This window comes from Pseudophryne corroboree, chromosome 5 (genome assembly GCF_028390025.1).
Source record: "Pseudophryne corroboree isolate aPseCor3 chromosome 5, aPseCor3.hap2, whole genome shotgun sequence".
Taxonomy (NCBI): Eukaryota; Metazoa; Chordata; class Amphibia; order Anura; family Myobatrachidae; genus Pseudophryne; species Pseudophryne corroboree.
The window spans coordinates 605,498,048-605,514,962 of NC_086448.1; the positions used below are offsets into that span (position 1 = coordinate 605,498,048).

The 16,915-nt window shown below is 45.9% G+C and overlaps 1 long non-coding RNA gene across 1 annotated transcript in view; it reads right to left on the bottom strand.

Moving 5' to 3' along the window:
• Positions 1–15,649, bottom strand: part of LOC134929256 (uncharacterized) — a 73,087-nt gene extending 57,438 nt beyond the window's left edge. The window contains exon 1 of the long non-coding RNA XR_010178420.1: positions 15,523–15,649. This is a non-coding gene — a long non-coding RNA (uncharacterized LOC134929256). The remainder of the gene's footprint in view (positions 1–15,522) is intronic.
• Between the last annotated feature and the right edge of the window lie 1,266 nt (positions 15,650–16,915).

Below are 16,915 nucleotides of genomic sequence, written 5' to 3' on the forward strand. Positions count from 1 at the left end.
AGTCAATGTAACGTCTTACTTGCTTGTATGTCATGTGGTTTTTGGACAGTACATTTTCCATGTGTAGTTTGGACTTGGTGTGTCATTGAATTGTCCAGCAATAATGTTTTACTTTTGCACATTGTACATTTTGAAAGTTGGACTATGTTTTTTTATTCTGTTATCCATGTGCAATGTTTCCAAATCAGTGGTTGATATGTTAGAGGCTGGAGTAGTGCAAAGTGTCTTTGAAGGCAGTTACATGTATAATTTCATTAGTACTCAATGTAATATTGTTTAAGTCAAGGCCACTATTTGCTGGTTCATTTTGAGTCTGTATTTGTACACTGACACAACAACTGCAGACTTAGTTACCTTACTGGGTTTTTTTTGTTTACATTTTTTTAATTTTTGTTGGCCTCATATTGTGTTAATGTGTGTTTGGAGTGCCACATCACAGACCTATTTCTATATCGCATCTGTATTTTTTTTTTTTTTTTTTCATTTTATTTGAAAATGAAGATGTGTGTATTTTGGCTTGTTAGTGTATGTTTTTGGAATTGTGTCCTATGTCTGTGTCCTGTATACGATTCCATGTGTTGCACTTTCCATAGTGCATATGGCTATTGGACAATGTTTTGGGTTTGTTGTTGTGCTTTTTGTGTTTAATGTCCTTATTTTTAGATTCATAATAAAACATCCATTTTTTAAAGATGTAATGTTTATAAGCATAATGGGTGGATGTATTAACAATAGCATGAATAAAAATTTTTTTTTTGGGATTTACAGTGTTGAAAAAAAGCAGTACTGGTCGTCCTACAGTCACTCCCATCACATCTGATGATGATGACGCTGCGGAAGCAGGTAAAGTGTCCATTGTAGTATAGGTTAGGTTTGTCAATGAATGGCCATAACAAAATGTCACTTTCAATACTAGGTCCATCCAAAGAAATCTTAAGCAGCAGAAGGCGCACTTCTGGAACACACCACAAAAAACATCTGCTAGCAAAGAAAGCAAGGTCTGATGTCCAGGGCCAACCACAGCAGGCTACCCCGCCACGAAGATTATCTACTGTTTGTTCGGTGCCCCCACTCCAAGTTTTGGACACACCTCCAAGACGACAACCACACTCCCCTCATCTTGATTGTGAGTAACAAACTGTGATAACAATTAAAAATGTCAGATCTTTAAAAAAAAATTACTTAAACTCATTAAGTCAATACCCATCAAAATCTGCTATACTTACCCAAGTCAGTAAAACATGAAATGGAAACCAAACAAAATGGCCTACACAACATCCAGTAAAGATATGTATGTCCACTTCAGCCATACAGTAGCACATTGTGTGGAAGATGCTGCAACAGAAACTCATGTGTAAGCTTTGCAAATAGTAAGGTTGTTAGAATCATTTACACATGTGTGCTTGTCCTAACATTGCCAACTGCATACAAAAACATTACTATGTTTTGGTTGGAGACACTATAAGGCAACACATTATGGATTACAATGTGTTTTTAGGCAGGAGTATGTCTGATGTACCATACAACTCATGTGTTTGCTTTCAGAATGAAGTAACCAGACACATTTGCCACAAACAGGCATATGTATGTATTTAAGTAATGAGTGATGATGTTGCTAGGCCGGATATCTGAAAGCACCAGTCCATTACATGTGTTCCATGTTTAGTGCTTTGTACCAATGTATTAAACATATGGATAAGTAATGGATAAATGTTTTTAATTTCAGCTTCTAGTCCTGGTACCAGCATCCCTCCGCAACAACAGCAACACAGTGACATGGATGACACAATCATGTTAGAAATGCATCCAGTAAGCGAAGGAATCAGCCCCCCAGCACCTGTGAGTACTCCCCCACAGCAAAGCACACCACCAACCCAACACAGCCCAACAACACCAGTAACACAAGGCCCTGATCAAGTGTTCTGGACCATTTGGGCTAGACAGCAGGCCACTAATGAAGATTGCCTGCGTAGGCAGACCCAAATGTTTGCAAGCCTACCATCTCACCTCAGACGAATCAGCAGAAATCTGAGTAGACAAAATGAAACAAACACAAGAATTGCAAATACCATGGAAATCATACGTGCAGACATTACACATGTCATGGGCAACTTACAGCGCATAATGGAAGAACAGCACAGACAACAGCAAAGCTATATAAACATTTTAGAAAGCAATCAAATGATCAATGAATCCATGTCCAGAATGCTGCAACACGTGAACTCAATGCCACCCTCAGTAACCTCAATGAAACACTCAGATCCCTGCAGCAACAGCAAACAAGCAGCAGTTCTGGTACAACTACTCCAAATGTAACGCCAGTGTCATCACCACCAAGGCGCTCCACCAGAGCACGCCAACACGACAGTGGTAAAGGCAAAGGCCAGGACAAGCAACCACCCAAATAAACATTAAAAAAACCACACCCATTTCTTTAAAGAGAAGAGAAAAAAAACACTTACCAAGTGTATGATTAACAGAATATATATAACACTTAGCTCCTTGACAATTTGTACAACATCATTAATTATAACTGGTACAAACAACAAAAGGAATTTTGTACACACATTTCTTCTTTATCATCTTTGTATTTTTTGTTAGCAGGAAACTGTTGTTTGAGCTGCACATAGATGTTAGCATGCAGAAAGCAGACCACTTGATTTTTTTTCTAATCATTACTCTTTCTAGATTCTAATCATTCTCTGAGCCAGCAGACAGACTAATTGGCAGCCAGGCAGATTCATCCATGACCAATACAATTTACAATGTGAATTGTAACTGTTTTACATTTCTTCTCTGGACGAATTGACAAGAAAAACACAATTGAGTTGGCTAAAAGTGTCCTAATATGTTGGGAGTAATATTTAGATAATTCAGTCCGAAAATGACTGACATTATTGTTGTGCCATGTTTGTGTGTGTTAAAAATAAGTAATCAGATTTAAAAACATGATGCAGAAACAACAACATTTGAAATATTTGAAAGTTGAACACAAATGTGTGTAATAATGGATATATGTTGTTAAATGTGTATTGCCTTACAAATCTACAATTTTTGGCCAGCAAACATAAGGAAATAAATTGTTTTGCATGAGAGAAGTTTGTGTCCCTTTTATAGGCATCCTAATTCAGGTTAGAATGATTTGTAAGTGTCAACACATGTAAACACGGCTGAAAAAAGCAGGTCTATTTTTTTGCTGCGTTTTTTTCCGAATCGCAAACAAATCCGACCGCAATTGAGCACTCAGAGACTAACACCCAAATACGAATGAATAGTGAATTCCTGTATTGTATGAAATAACAGGCGCGTTTGACCGATGGTCTATTCATTCGTATTTGTGTACTTTGCCGTTCAAACCATTACGAATGTCCCAAACACTGCCGAGATTTGTGCTTAGTGAATTCCCGTGTTGGGACTTAGTAAAAAAAACACAAATCGTCCAAACTCGGATTTTTAGTAAATACTGGCCCAAGAGTGTAGTGGATCTTAAGTTATAGGATAAGGCATTGCTACTATGTTTTCATATAACAATTTCTTAACAGACCAGTTTAAAAGAAATTAAAAATTAAAAGTGTGTGATGCATGGAACTTTATGTTCACTTTCTGGAGAATCAATATATATATATATATATATATATATATATATATATATATACATGTACTGCACGCCCCAGATCAACTCAACGAGATATTAGTGATGTCAGTACTATGTAGGTCCACCATATGCAGTGATTTCTGCAGACATCTTTCTAGGCAAACTGTCACAAGTTCCTGGACAACAGCAGGCTGTATGTTTTGCCATTCACCTTAAGTACAGTGACCAACTGTGACACTGAAGAAGGTTGTGTCCGCCTAGAATGCTCCTGTCACTACAATTCGTCCCAGAGGTTCTCCATAGGGTTAAGATCTGGACACTGAGCTGGCCAGTCCATCCGGGTTACTGAATTTTCTGTATACCAGTACAGTGTTGCCCTTGAAGCATGACAGGTGGCATTGTTGTCCTAATAACAACATTTGTAGTTTCCATAAAACTGCCACAATGTAGGGAGCACAGAGTAACTGAGAACATCTCTATACATCTCAGAGTTAATGTGACCATGCATTACAACTAATGGACCCATGCCAATCCAGCTGAAACAGCCCCACCACCATAATGCCACCACCTCATGCTTTACTGTAAGTACTGTACACTCTGGCATCAGACATTCTCCTGGCAATCGCCAAACCCATACATGTCCATCTGATCTGAAAAGTCTAAACCGTGATTTGTCACTCCTTAACACTTGCCACAATTGTTCCATTGTTAAGTTTTTATGCTCTTTACACCATCATAAGCGCTGGGCTTCAGGGATGCCATCAGAAATTGTGGGGCCCAGGACTGACAAAATAGGCAGGGCCCTCCACCCCCCACCTTCCAAAAACAAATAAAAATTTAAAAATATGTGTGTATATATATATATATATATATATATCATAAGCACATACTGAGCACCACCATAGCATCTATTACAATATTATCCACCACAGTAATGCCCCATACAACATAATATAGCCCCGTCATTAATGTCCTTGTCACTATAATATGGCCCCACATTAATTATGCAGTACCTGCTTGTTGTGAAGGTCTTGCTTCTTGCAAGGGTTCTGCTCTACCTCAGGGGGTTCTCCCCCCACCCCCCTGGCCACCACTGCTGCACCTGCTGCCGTGCATACTGTTCGCGCCTGCCTGCTTAAATTGAAAACATCCCTCCCAAAATGGCTGCCACCTCAGAGGAGACAGTTATTAAAGATACTAGAGCCTCCTCTAGTATCTTTAATAACTGTCTCCTCTGAGGCAGTGGCCATTTTGAGAGAAACATCTCCATTAGATTGCTTCGAACGGCGGCGGCAGAAGACGGGGATGCAGGGTGGCGGAAGATGGGGACGGGCGGCGGAGGCCGAACTGAGGCACAGGCAGCCCAGGCCCTCTCCTCTCTGTTAGAGAGGCCGGGCCCGGGACTACTGTGCCCGCAGCACCCCCCTGATGGCGGGCCTGCTGGGCTTCATGCTTCTGTATGATGCATGGTTTATGAGCAGATGCCTGCCTATAATATCAAAGTGCATGGGCCTCCCTACGAACTGTTCTTGTTGAAACCAGCACATTAGTGGCCATGTGGAACTTATGTGCGGTGGTATGCATGGGATGACCCCTGTTCTTTCGTAGCTCTCAGGTTAGCACTCTCTTTCAGAATGGGTTGCATTCCTGTACTGAACGTTCTTCTACGTATTAATAAAAAAAGACACAGTGGATTTAGGATCCTTCTGAACATTCGCAATCCTTTTCACACTCATACCTCCGATCGAGCAGCCTATGATGATCCCCTTTTCAAACTCCAATCCAGCAAGCCATTTTATTAGCAAATGATCTAATCAGTGCCCCGCTGCCTGTTTATACCTTCATGAACATGTGTCTGCTGCAGGAGCACAACATTTCGCTTGTACGGGGGTATCCAATCTCTTTTATTTACATAGTGTATAAATACATAAATATATACATCTCAAGAACTATTTTGCAGGGAAATCCGAATATATATTAAACACCAATCAGGCAGCTTGTCTTGACTCATGAAGTTGTATTATACATGTCAATCCAGAAAAGGGCGCACCGAAACAAATACTAAATATAGAGCCACTGGTCATGTTACTTGTAACCTTTAACTGTAGGATGGCACTACTGTCTTTGTAAAATTAGTTCCACTGAGCAATAACAGACATCCACGCAAGCAAAGCTGTGAGCAAACGCTGGTATAAAATGTTTTAATTCATTTAATAAAAGTTGAATTTTAAGTGATTTTCAGTGTACCTTATACAGACTCTTTTTTCTTTCTTCCCATTTGACTTGTTTGGTTTGGTATTACCTCTTGTTTATCTAATCAATATTAACACAAGAAACTAAAATAGTTTGGGTTTATAAAATTATAAATAACAATTACCAATTTTCTGTGCAAAAGATTCCTTCTCTTTTTGGTCAGCCAGTGCAACTGAGACTCATACAACAACGCCAGTAGTTGCTTATAGTTGCATATGCTCAGCTCGGATGCATGCATAGTGCAAAAAATCACAAGATCCGTCCATTAAATGCACTTCTTTTATCAGCAGGAAGCGGTTACAATACCGCTAGTTGAGATCCCGGTCGTCAGTATACGACAGCGGGATCCCGACTAGCGCTGAAATTGCGACGCTGGAATCCCATCGCCACAGGCTTTTCTCCCTCTGTGGGTGTTCACAAAACCCATAGAGGGAGAATATAACCTGTGGTGAGCGCAGCGAGCCACCGTGCCCGCAGAGAGCCTGCATCCCATTGCCGGCATCTCCGTGGCCGGGATCCCGCTGTCGGTATACTGATGGCCAGGATTCCGGATGCCGGTATTACATACCGATCCCGTATCAGCCATATATAGTCCTACAAAGCAAAATAAAATCTGTTCTCCCCAGATTTGCAAATTAAAAGCAATACTAAATCCTCTGGATCTGAAACATTTGATGAAAAGTGCAAGTACTGCAATAAGTGGCTAATAAACAACTTTGACTAGGAAGTAAACATACATAATGTAGTAAAACTGCAAAACACTTATGTATTGCATAGAAACATAAATTATGCATAGGTCACAAGAACAAGCAACTTAGCATAGTATTACAAATGTAATTTCTATAAGCAGACTTAAAATAGAATAGTAAGATGTACTTGCAGGAAACAAACAAAAGCAATCAGAGGAATACTTTGGTTTATTATGGTTTCATCTGTTTTTTTTGCCCTTTTTAATACGGCACAATGGGGCTTATACATAGTGGGCACTAAGCTAGTTGGCATATTTGGCTTGAACGTATATAGGGGGTCATTCCGAGTTGATCGGAAGCTGCTTTCGTTCACTGCGCAGCGATCAGGCAAAAATTCAGCACTTCTGTGCATGCATTTGCGACGCAATGCACACGTGCGTTGTACTATTACAACGAACGATGTAGTTTCACACAAGGTCTAGCGAAGCTTTTCAGTTGCACTGCTGGCCGCAGAGTGATTGACAGGAAGTGGACGTTTCTGGGTGTCAACTGACCGTTTTCAGGGAGTGTTCGGAAAAATTCAGGCATGCCAGTAAAAACGCAGGCATGGCTGGCCGAATGCAGGGCGTGTTTGTGACGTCAAAACTGAATAGTCTGAAGTGATCGCAAGCGCTGAGAAGGTCTGAAGCTACTCTGAAACTGCACAAACTTATTTTGTAGCCGCTCTGCGATCCTTTCGTTTGCACTTCTGCTAAGTTAAAATACACTCCCAGTGGGCGGCGGCATAGCGTTTACACGGCTGCTAAAAACTGCTAGCGAGCAATCAACTCGGAATGACCACCATTGTGCAAATTTGCAATGGGCTTACCCAATTTTTTCACACATTTAAATGCTTGTTACTAACCTGCATGTATTTTACACGTACAGCACCAACAGTGAAGGCACCAGGGTCAGTGACACCTGGTGCAGCCAATAATACCCCCTTACGTACTGATGGTGTGCGTGGGCGAAAAGGGGGGTGACCTGGGGTAAAAGGGTGTTACCTTGCTGGAAGTCCTCCACCGATGTCACTGCGGGAATGTGGCCCTACAGAAAGCCCCCAATTTCCTCACTCCTGGTGCTTGCCCAGCATTCCCGGAGATGCTTAGCTGTCCCCGGAGACTAGTGCCTGTAATGCTGGCTACTCAGTGACAGGAGTCAGTTGCTGCAGGATAATGTCACACTGCAGCACCCAGCTCCTGTCACTGCGGAGGAGCTGACGTTTTGGTATCATCCCCTGAAAGGGTGACACACAGAGCCGGCCCTAACCAATATGATGCCCTAGGCAAGATTTTGGCTGGTGCCCCCTAGCACCGCCGCTAGTTCTGCAGGAGATGCCTGGCATGAGTCAGCTGCCAGCTCTACTAACGTTGGGCGCCTTTTCTTTATGAAAATGCATCTTATTTGCATTACTATGTGGCTAGGATGCACAAGCAGCTTCTGCTGATTAAAATGATATGCAGCATGCCTATATTCTGTGTGCGACTGCGGCTGTATCTGCATACAAAATGCTACATTACAGTGAGTTACAGGAATACACTGCAACGTAGCATTTCGTATGCAGATACAGCCGCAGTCACACACAGAATATAGGCATGCCGCATATCATTTTAATCAGCAGAAGCTGCTGGTGCCCCTAAGTATACCAAATGCCCTAGGCATTTGCCTAGTTTGCCTATGCCTAAGGCCGGCTCTGGTGACACACAGGTACAGCCCTCACTCCCCCTGGTGACTCCTGAACGTACCAATCCTAAGAATCGGGGAGACAGGAAGAGGAGTTCTAAATAGCCTTGCTGTAGGAGCATGATGATTCAAATGTGGCACATGTACACTGGCAGATTAGCAGATATACAGTAAGCTTGAAAGGTGTACATCCTATCGGCCTACATTGGATGATTGCCAATTCACCAGCACAATGACAACACTGCTTTCATTAAGCACACCTATATCAGCTGAGTATACCAATGTTTTTTCTTGGTTTACATACAATTGCACATGCATACAGTATGTCTCACTAAAAATGCTCACAAGCATTAATATTCATTCCCATTCAGTGGCAAACGCAGGATCTCTAGAGGGGGGTTTCCAAATGCAGTCCACAATTTCCCACTCTTCGGAACATTGGAGCAAGTGTGGGAGTCTGGAGGAGCGGTAGAAGAACCTAGTGACAATCCTGGACATTTATGTAAACATTGGTCTTTTTATACACTGGATACTGTATGGAATACAGTATTAATATGTAACACTATAGATCAAGCCTGATAAACCCGTGGCTCTCCAGCTGTTGTAAAATTACAAGTCCCAGCGTGCCGTGCCACAGTTTTGCTATAAGAAAATTCTAAAACTATGCCAGAGCATGCTGGGATGTGTAGTTTCACAACATCTGGATAGCCACAGGTTGGCTACACCTGCTATAGATGGTCTATAGTATAGGCTGTATCAAACATTTAAATAATACAAATAAGTGGTCAGGTAAAGGTTAAACATACTATAATAAATAAATACAAATAACAGAACCAGTACTGAACTTTCTAAGCACACATTCTCCCATCTCATGGTAAGGCTCCTGTCTCTTCTTCCCGGTAGCTACTCTCTGGTCCAGTCAGGGCCAGTGCTAGGGTGTTCGGCGACCCCCTGTAAACTATAAATTTGCGCCTTCCCTCCCATATTTCACGACACAAAAACGGATGTAGTCTCACAAGTCACATTACGCCACACAGTAATGGCCCTTATCACGTTACGTAACACGGTAGTGGCTCTTATTCACGTTACATCACACAGTGGTGCCACTTATTCACATTGCACCACAAGATAATGCCCCTTATTCATGTTACACCACACAGTAGTACCCCTTATACACGTTATGCCTCACAGTAGTACCCATTATACACATTATGCCACACAGTATCTAATGTCCCTTACACATTATGCCTCACACAGTAATGCCCTTATCACACTATGCCACACACACACAGCAATGCCCTTTACATATTATGCCACATCTGGCGCTGACTGTGAGCCACTGCAGATTGGCTGCTGGTGTGTGAGCTCCAATTGGCTCACGGCCTCCAATTGGATCACGACCTGTATTAGATTGTGATACAGTGACTGGGACAGAACACAGACAGAGTGGTGGGTGACACAGTAACTGGGATAGAGCACAGATGGGGGGGTGACACAGTGACTGGAACAGAACACAGAGGGTGAGTGACGTTTGGGACAGAACACAGGGGGGGGGGGGGTGACAGTGACTGGGACAGAAAACAGGCGGGTTGACGCAATGGCTGGGGCAGAATACAGTGGAGGTGACACATTGACTGGAACAAAAAACCAAGGGGTTGACACAATGGCTGGGACAGAACAGATGGGGGGGGGGGGGGTTGACACAGTTAAAGAACACAGAGGGAGATGACAGTGACTGAGACAGAAGACGGGGGAGGCGGGGTTGTGAGACAAGAGCTGGGACAAAAAAAGAGGGGGTTGTGACACAGTGACAGGACACTGGGATGACACAGTGACAGGATACAGGGAGGGTGACACAGTGACAGGACACGGGGGGTGACATAGTGACAGAACATGGGGGGTGATACAGTGACAGGACATGGGGGGTTACACAGTGACAAGACACTGGGGTGACACAGTGACAGGATACTGGGGGGATGACACAGTGACAGGACACGATGGGGTGACACAGTGACAGGATACTGGGGGGATGACACAGTGACAGGACACGATGGGGTGACACAGTGACAGGACACAGGAGGGGTGACAGTGACAGGACACAGGGGGGGTTAACAGAGTGACAGGACATGGGGGTGACACAGTGACAGGATACTGGGGGATGACACAGTGACAGTACACAATGGGGTGACACAGTGACAGGACACGGGGAGTGACACAGTGACAGGACACAAAAGGGGTGACACAGTGACAGGACACAGGGGGGTTGACACAGTGACAGGACATGGGGGGTGACACAGTGACAAGACACAGGGGAGGGTGACACAGTGACAGGACACGGGGGAGTGACACAGTGACAGGACACAGGGGTGACACAGTGACAGGATACTGGGGGGGTGACACAGTGATAGGACACGGGGGGTGACACAGTGACAGGACATGAGGGGTGACACAATGACAGGACACGGGGGGGTGACACAGTGACCGGACACAGGGAGGACATGACAGGATATGGGGGAGTGAGACAGTGACAAGACACTGGGGTGACACAGTGACAGGATGCTGGGGGTGACACACTGACAGGACACAAGGGGGTGACACAGTGACAGGACACGGGGATGACACAGTGACAGGAAATGGGGGGTCACACAGTGACAGGAAACAGGCGGTGACACAGTGACAGGACACGGGGGGTGACACAGTGACAGGACACTGTGGGATGACATAGTGACAGGACACAAGGGGGGTGACACAGTAACAGGACACGGGGGCGTGACACAGTGACAGGACACAGGGGGGGTGACAAAGTGACAGGACACTGGGGAGTGACACAGTGACAGGGCACAGGGGGGGTGACACAGTGACAGGACACTGGGGAGTGACATAGTGACAGGACACAGGGGTTGACACAGTGACAGGACACGGGGGGTGACACAGTGACAGGACATGGGGGGGTGACACAATGACAGGACATGGGGGTGACACAATGACAGGACACGGGGGGTGACACAGTGACCGGACACAGGGAGGACACGACAGGATATGGGGGAGTGAGAAAGTGACAAGACACTGGGGTGACACAGTGACAGGATACTGGGGGGTGACACAGTGACAGGACACAAGGGGGTGACACAGTGACAGGACACGGGGGATGACACAGTGACAGGAAATGGGGGGTGACACAGTGACAGGAAACAGGCGGTGACACAGTGACAGGACACGGGGGGTGACACAGTGACAGGACACTGGGGGGATGACACAGTGACAGGACACAAGGGGGGTGACACAGTAACAGGACACGGGGGCGTGACACAGTGACAGGACACAGAGTGGGTTGACACAGTGACAGGACACTGGGGAGTGACACAGTGACAGGACACAGGGGGGGTGACACAGTGACAGGACACTGGGGAGTGACACAGTGACAGGACACGAGGGTGACACAGTGGCAGGACTCTGGGGTGACACAGTGACAGGATACTGGGGGATGACACAGTGACAGGACACAAGGGGGTGATAGAGTGACAGGACACGGGGGTGACAGTGACAGGACACAGGGGTTGACACAGTGACCGGACACGGGGGATGACACAGTGACAGGACACGGGGGTTGACACAGTGACAGGACACTGTGGTGACACAGTGACAGGATACTGGGGGGTGACACAGTGACAGGACACAAGGGGTGACACAGTGACAGGACACGGGGGATGACACAATGACAGGAAATGGGGGGTGACACAGTGACAGGAAACAGGCGGTGACACAGTGACAGGACACGGGGGTGGTGACACAGTGACAGGACACTGGGGGGATGACACAGTGACAGGACACAAGGGGGGTGACACTGTGACAGGACACGGGGGGTAACACTGTGACAGGACACAGGGGGGGGTGACACAGTGACAGGACACAGGGGGGGTGGCACAGTGACTTTGACAGAACACTGGGGGAGGCGAGAGAGACACAAGGCTGAGACAGAACACAGAGAGGAAGGGGGGGTTACACAGTAAGAAGAAGGCCAGGGAACAGCTCCACTCACAATTACCAAAGAGTCCCTTGTGTCCTCACCTACCTGAATCCAAATGACCTCCCTCTGCCCAGAGATCTAACCTGCTGTGCAGCATTCAGAGCCACAACCACCCACTCAGGATGCTGCGTATCTGGCTCTGGCGCTGCCTGTCTGTGCTCACATCGGCCACGATGCTGCCTTGTATAGCTGAGGACCAGGAGAGCAGTTTTCCTCTAGTGTGCTGACACCTGCAGCTGTGTGGATTCTGGAGGCTTCCTGGCAGCCGGCCGCAGCAGCAAGATGAGGCACTGTGGAGTGAGAGAGCGTGTAGCTTGCTGATATCTCGTTGAGGGGATAGGGGTTACTGAAACCTGGCGCACTGTTCTATAACATCTGGCGGAGAGGTGACCACTTGATTAATTTGGTTAAAGTATCTAGTATGCCGCACAGCTGCCAGCACCGCTGCCTGTATGATAGGTGCAACGACAGCGGGCAGCATGTCATGTGCAAAGTCCGGGTTTCACCGAATCCCCAAAAGCAGGGATGCAGAGCAGGGAGAGTGCCTCTCCAGCCTAGTGCCTCCCTGCACTGCATCCCTTAGCTGAGCGGTTAGCGTCGCTCTGGGTCCAGTGCACTGAGGACTTAGATTTACACACACAGCAAACTTGGTAGAAGAAGCTGCTACCACTGGGCATGTGCAGCAGCTCTGCTCTGTCCTTTAAACTGCATGATGTGGTAACAGCTCTAGTAATCGTATTATATATAATTGCTATTGTTGTAATCATTTGAGACACTTGCCAAGAGGAGGGGGTTTTCCAGGCAACCAGAAACCCACCTGCATTTGCCTATGCCATTCAATCCATCTACCTACATTTTGAACTAGATTTATCAAGCCTTAAGGTGGGTACACACTAATCGATGTGCTCGGTGAGCGACATCACCTAGTGTTTTGCCTCCCAGGCCAGGCCGCCTGACGGCGGGCATGCACACTGTGCGATATCACTAACGATGAGTCCAAATTGAGCTACATACACGCCGAGACCGAGTGTAGTTAACGACCTGTGGGGCTGCGCGGTGGTATGCACACTAGATGATACAGTAAACTACTGTATATCGCTCAGGAGGGGGGAAAGAGTGTATGCACCTTCAGAGAGTGATAAATTGCACAGTGAGAAAGTACCAACCAATCAGCTCTTAACTGCCATGTTACAGGCTGTGTTTAAAAAATGGCAGTTAGGAGCTGGTTGGTTGGTACTTTATCACCGTGCTATTTATCTCGCTCCAAGAGAATCTCGAATTTTGTTACAACGCAGCGACTCATGTCTGGGGAGCGGCCATCATCCTCTTTCACATCTCTACAGTCTGTCACTTAGAGCAGGTAGGCTGGTTTATACACTGCATATGACTGCATCAGTGATTGCTTGGCTGTACACTGTTGTAGGGTTGGCGTTAGCATTAAGCAGCTTTAGGCAGCTGCCTAGCAGTGACGTGCGGTGAGGTTAATGACTGCGGAGGCACTATACATTGGTAACGGGATACCAGCGGTCGTGATGCATCAGCGACATCCCGATATTTAAAATACCAACACTGGCTGATTTTAAAGGCTAACCCTGATCCCTAAACCCCCTAACCCTAACCATCCCTCCCCCACAAAGCAACCCTAACCTTCCCTGCCCTGCAGACTTACCCTCAATCCCCCCCACCCCCCGCAGCCTAACCCTAACCCTTGCTCTGCAGGGTAAACCCCCCCCCCAGCTTACCTCTCTGGCAGCCCGTGATAGCATCATTTGGGATCACCGGCGCCGGGATAGTGATGAACGCTGGGATACCGGTGCCGGCATTCTGAGTAGTGTCGGGATTCCAGCGTCGGTATTGTGACTGCCAGGATCCCGACCAGATCATATATATTAAAGAAAAAAAAGGCACTGTACTCATATAATAATTAAATGAAGTATGGACATATACACAGAGCGGTACACGTACACACACAGTATAAGCCCTCTTATCTATGTAATGAGAGAGCTAAGCTCACTCATTGCATAGTGTATATCAGCCGGGTACAGGGGTAAACGCAGGATTTAATGTGGGGGGTTCCTATTTATAAATATATATATATATATATATATATATATATATATACACACACACACATATACGATTCACAGACACAGGCTGCACAAACAAACATACATAACACAACACACTGTATCTTTAAACAAACACAGTGCACACGTACTCGGGGCTGCAAAGGACACACTGCCAGGGGCAAAAAGTGTAAAGATGTGTGAGGTCACACTGCCAATAGAAGAAACATATGATGTCACAAAGCCACAGAGGAGACACATGATGTCATACAGCCATATATCTGCCCATTAGAGGCAGACAACTACAATATAGGAATTAACCAGACTGAGAGGGGCTACTTTTCCTTACTAACATCATTGTTCAGGTGAAAGTTAAACTATTCAACAGTCATTTGAGACTAGCCACTAAATAATATTGTAACTAGAAAGAGCAGTTACTGCAACACGCCAGCTAAATATACATTAGGTTTGAGGAGGGTGATTTAATTTTTTTGGGGTGTCCTGCACCGAACGGAGCAATTCTATTGTTGCTCCAATCGGTCGCGCATACCACAGGCATCCATTATTTCTGCTTGCCCCCTCATGAAGGGGCGAGCACACGTGTAAAAAGTCCAGATTTTCACACATTTCTTTTGTCTTTCCCAATAATTTAGTTTGGTTTAGCTGCTTTGGTGCTAATGGGTGTGATAAGTGTGAAAAATCATGAGCGCTCAGCGCCGGAACAAGCATCGGTATACCTCCACTTCTAATGTGATGGGAGAGGTGCAAATACGGGTACCCACAGAACATTTGAATCTCCCCAGTGTCCAGTCTGCTACTGCTAGGCACACTTTGGTATTTTGGTAATGAAGCTTTATTTATCCTCATAGCTATAAAAACACAGATAATTAAGGTGGGAGAACAATTTTAGGTCTTAAATCTTTACGTTTTTAAATTGACCATCAGAGACATGTAAAACAACAACATCTTTAAAGTAGTGCCCGAGTGGAGCATAATCTATGTTCCTGCCAGCCGCAGCACAGCACAGGGAGCAGGACATACTGTATGGAGATGCTGTGTATGAGCAGCAGCTCCCACTCACTGACAGGCGCTGTAGGGAGACTTTGCTGTCGCGTCTTTTCTTGAGACGGAGACACAGCTGCCCCCCCCCCCCCCCTGCATGCGCTGTACCTGCTGGTCTCCTTTCCCCCAAAACTTTTGCAGTGCTGGGGTAATCTCCCATCCCTCGCCCGCTGGAATTATGAGCTGGCAAAGGAGAGTGTGTCTGCGGCAGTCCAGGGACTCGGGTCTGCGGCTGCGCCCCTCTCCTCCAGTATACGGCCGGGCTTCCTCGGGTAAGCGGGTCCCGGCATTGCAGTGGGAGACAACTTCATCTCCTGTGCAGGGGTGGGTGGGTGGGCGCTCACTATAACAGCGGGTCCGGGCTGCAGAAAATGGGCAGCCTCGGCCATTATGTTCCTAATGAAGTGCTTCGGTCTCTCTCTTCCTGGATGGTCACATGATACATCCGAGGTCTCCAATCACCGCTCAAGCCACAGTGAGGCATGCCTCACTTGACACTATTTCAACTAGTGTGATTGGGCTTCTGTGTATCCCCACCTCACTCTATAGGCTGTGCTGCAGCAGTCCCCATCTATGAGACATGAGGCAGAGCTTTTGCTGCCTCACGTCTAGTTTCCCACTGCAGTTCCACAGAGATCCTAAAATCTGAAGAGTATTAACTATACAGATGATTACTTTAATACAAAGAAGATGATTATTTGTTATAAATATCTTCTTTGTATTATTTTAATAATTTTATAGTAAAAACTCTGGAGAATGACAGGGAGTATGACAGGTGAGGCACTGCCTCCCCTGCCTCCCCTGACAGCACAGCCCTGCTTTCGAGCCTTTTCAAGATTTCCACGCAGAGGTGCATTCCAAGGTAGAGGAACACAGGCAACTCAGCGACCAGCCGTCAAACCTGCTGCATGATGGTTCGGGGCCTCCGGATGGATCTTCGGTGGTGGGGGCTCGGTTACTTCAGTTCAAAGAGGCATGGCTCCTGTTGAAACCAGATCGTTGAGTGACAGGGGTCTTATCTCGAGGATATATTTTGGATCTTGAGGAGCTGGTCCCACACCGATTTTTCATCACACCTCTCCCAGACGATCTCTCCAGATGTCAAGCACTCATTCATGCAACTTCAACGCTTTAACACAACGGAGTAATTCTTCCGGTACCCAACCAACATCAGGGTCAGAGTTTTTACTCAAGTCTTTTTCTCGTAAACAAACCGGCTGGTTCGTTTCATCCCATTTTGAATCTAAAGTGTCTAAATCCATATCTCACAATTCAAAAATTCAAGATGGAATCCATTCGTTCAATCATCAGTTCCATGGAACCGGAGGCATATTTGGCATCCATAGACATAAAGGGTGCCTACCTACATGTGCCCATTTTGAAGGGTTACCAACAACTTCTAAGATTTACAATTGGCCCTTGGCGCTTTCAGTTTCAAGCTCTTCCATTCAGGCTCTCCACGGCCCCTCGGGGTGTTTACAAAGATCATGGCCCACATGGT